This window comes from Neomonachus schauinslandi, chromosome 11 (genome assembly GCF_002201575.2).
Source record: "Neomonachus schauinslandi chromosome 11, ASM220157v2, whole genome shotgun sequence".
Classification (NCBI taxonomy): domain Eukaryota; kingdom Metazoa; phylum Chordata; class Mammalia; order Carnivora; family Phocidae; genus Neomonachus; species Neomonachus schauinslandi.
In genome coordinates this window covers 109408123-109411461 of record NC_058413.1, presented here as the reverse complement: position 1 = coordinate 109411461, position 3339 = coordinate 109408123, and positions in this window count along the sequence as shown.

Here is a 3339-nt window from a genome sequence, read left to right as displayed (position 1 = left end):
GGACAGGATGACGAGAGAGGAGAGGAGGGACAGAGGATGAGGAGAGGGGAGGGGAGGGGAGGGACAGGTCTGTGACTGCAGCCGACTTGCAGGCTTGTGTGGGACCGCAGAGTGGCTGGAGTCCTGGCCTGGGAGTTCAGCCCCCTCCGGCCCCCTCACCTCACCAGACCCCTGAGCCCTTGAGCTTTGGTTTTGTGTCTGTGAAGTGGGGGCCGTTGTGCGTGTGGTAAAGTGTGATTTGAACAACAGTAACGTTCTGACACCATGACCTAGAGCAAACTCACGTTCATCGTGAATTTAAATGCTCGATCATAAATCAGTTTTACATAAAACATTAATTCACTAGTTAGAAATAAAAATTAAGCTGGGAATCACATGATTACAGTGTTTCCCAGTTTCACATCATCTGGTGTATGTGTGACTGTTTCTAGTGTCAAAGGTCCATTTTGTTTTCACAAGACGCGCCAGAGCTCAAACGGCTGTCTTCTGCGGACGTTGTTCCAAACCGACAGACCTATGCTGAGCGTGTGCGAGCGGTGAGAGCGACTCCACTGACAGACATGCGACAGGCCTACGAGGTCCGAGTCCCCGAGGAGAAGAGCGAGCCCGCCGGGGCGCCGCTCAGCCTGTGAAGTCCACAGGAGGAAAGGCCGCCGGGCCCGGGGCCCCCGCCGTGTCATCCTGGAGTGAGGAGGCTGAGAGCAGGCGTGTGGGTCTGTTCTTCACCTTGACACGTCTGCTGCCGCGGAGCTTCTGGCGAGAAGGTAAAACGAATCAACGGTGCCCGTCAAGGTACTTGCGACGTTCCGTATTTTCTTCGAAAAGTCAGCTCTGCGTTGGGCCTTGGGTGGAGGGGGGCACAAGCTTTCCTTCGGGACCTCAGCGTGCACCGAGCCGCCTCCCTCCTGCCTCACTCCAGGACGACAGTCCTGAAAGCAGGAACTGTGTCTTTTTCCTTCTCTTACAACGAACCCCGTGCAGAGTCTCACAGACGGACGCATGGCGTGTGTCACGCGGTCCCCAGAAGAGCGGGAACCCCTGTTCGGGACACACGCCTACCGCCATTTCCAACGCCACCTAAGCCCCTCAATAGCTTCTCCCACCCCCGACCCAAGGCAGCAGTGCGCATTTGGGTTTTTCGTAATTCCCTTTGGTTTCCTCATAATTATTCCGAATATGAATATGAATGAATTCTTTTTTTTTTTTTTAAAGATTTATTTATTTATTTATTTGACAGAGACACAGCGAGAGAGGGAACACGGCAGGGGGAGTGGGAGAGGGAGAAGCAGACTTCCCGCCGAGCAGGGAGCCCGATGCGGGGCGAATATGAATGAATTCTTAAACCTTATTTCCTATTTCTGCTTACCTTGGCACATAGATCCGATTCTGCTCTTGGACCGGCCCCTTCACTTTTATACAGTGTTTTACTCTCTCTCGCTGCTGGGCGGTTGGGGACTGTCTTCTCAGCTGGAGTGTGTGAACTGACCACTGACTCGTCGGGCTCCTCTCGAGGATCCAGCACTACACTGTGAGCAGTCGCGCATCCACGAGTCTTCCCCTGGGGCGCGCACCCGCGGGGGCCTCCAGTGTCCCCATAGGGAAACCCTGCAACTTCCTGAGATAACACCAAGTGACTTTCCAGGTGGCTCCTCGCTTACCAGGCAATAATAGTGCTGGGCACGCTTTCAAGTGCTTCATAGACTCTCGCGCGCGCTTGAACCCGCCCACGGTAAGGTGAGTTCTTGTCACTCTGCGTCCTCATCCATGCTCAGCACCAACCCGGTGGACGTGAGATGCCATTACATGGTAGTTGTGATTTGCACTTCCCTGTTCACAAATAAGGTTAAGCGGCTTTTCTTATGTTTACTGTCCACTTGTGACTCTTCTTCCACGAAATATTTTTCTCTTTTGCTCAGTTGTTTCTATTCGGTTGTCCTTTCTTAGATTTTTGCCAAATCAAACTTTTTTAATTGAATGCAGATTTTTTTCAGACTTTCCTCTGGTTTGTTTTCCCAGGGCAAGGTTATTAAAAAAGCAACATTTTTTTTCCTTTAAAGTTTTACCTTTTGTTAGTAGAAGGACCACAGATAGTAACTTTATGTCAGATAAAGCTATGTGCAAATCCCAAATTTAATTGCCTGTCGTTTTCTTTATCTGTAAGACCATGTTCTTTACATGGTCCTAAGAAAATCAAAGAACACAAGTCTGCTCATTTCTGTGAAAGGAGAAGTCAAAGCTCTAAGACAGAGTGGGCTCCAAGCGCAATTTCAACTGCTGGGTAGGAGCTCCATGCAGACACACCGGGAGGTTCTGTGTGGACAGGCTTTGGGGACCGTTGCTGGTGCAGGGTGTTCAAGTAAAAAGCTTAAGAAATGAAAAGTCCAATCAAGTTCAAGAGTTGAATTGCAGATTTTTGTGAGTAGATAGGAAAGTAGGTAATATATACAACTGACATTCACCATCAAGGATTTCTTGTGTAAAAGTTAAATACTGAAGCTCGCGATGTAGTGACAATAAACAAGGGCGCGTACGACAGCCAGGACGCTGGGAGGAACTTTCTCAAGGCTTATAGGCTTGGCTTTTTCTGAAAGCTGCCGTCCACAGGAGCAAGCAGGTCCCGTGCCAGCCCAGGGGTGGTGCCTCCGAGCGGGGGGACGGGACAGGTGGTCGCATGTGGCAAAAGCAAAAGGATCTCCCAGGAAGCTGAGGAGAACGGCTCCTTAAGGGGAGATGAGTCCAATCTTGGACTCTAAGAGCCTCAAGAATTCATTTTCAGGGTCCCATAGCCCACGACAGTAAAGCAAGGGTCACGTACGCACACGCTTTATCACTTGCAAGGTGATTATATGGGCGCTCTCACAACCACCATGCGAGGACCGCAGCACGGGGCTTGGATCTGGCGCGATGTGAACATTCGGGACGTCGAGCAGCTTGTCCGTTCAGACTCAGGACCGAGAAGCTCCACCTGTAAATCAGCTGACAAGACCTTGTCGCGCCGCCCTGCCGGGGCCCATTCCGACGGCGGGCAGAGCAGGTGCAGCTCCGTCTGCCGGGCCCCTCCTGCCCTCCTGCTCGGCTTCCAGTGCACTGCTCTGGCGACAGACATCCCCCCAGACCGTGGACCTGGGGTCTCTGGGAAGAAGAGATTTCAGGCGCACCCACGGAGGACGCAGGATGGAAGAGGCAGAAACGCACCACTCCTGCGCTATCTTAAGCCTGGTCTCGACGGTGTGCGTGCGTATACACACGTACGTGAGGTTAGGGGGACAGTCAGCCTAGTCTCAGGTTGGTCACCAGCCCCTGCCTCCATCCATTCCGGCTTTCCTGCCAGAGGTCGTA